This window comes from Penaeus monodon, chromosome 34 (assembly GCF_015228065.2).
Source record: "Penaeus monodon isolate SGIC_2016 chromosome 34, NSTDA_Pmon_1, whole genome shotgun sequence".
NCBI lineage: Eukaryota > Metazoa > Arthropoda > Malacostraca > Decapoda > Penaeidae > Penaeus > Penaeus monodon.
In genome coordinates this window covers 12,258,378-12,258,621 of record NC_051419.1, presented here as the reverse complement: position 1 = coordinate 12,258,621, position 244 = coordinate 12,258,378, and positions in this window count along the sequence as shown.

Sequence of the window (244 nt, the reverse complement as noted above, 5' to 3'; positions counted from 1 at the left end):
CTCTTTCCTATATGCTCACATGTTATATTTCAGGGAGGTAAAGAAAATGAATTATGAAGAGACAGACAGACTGAAATAAATAGGGCAATTGGATGTCAATGTAAGCAACGTCACCTATTATGTATACAATAAAAATAGAGAGAACACATACGAATTGTACGATAATAAACGAAAATAAGAACGAAAAATTGTGAGATTTGTGATACTTGACGCGAGAACACGTGACCAAAACTCCCTGCTAGAA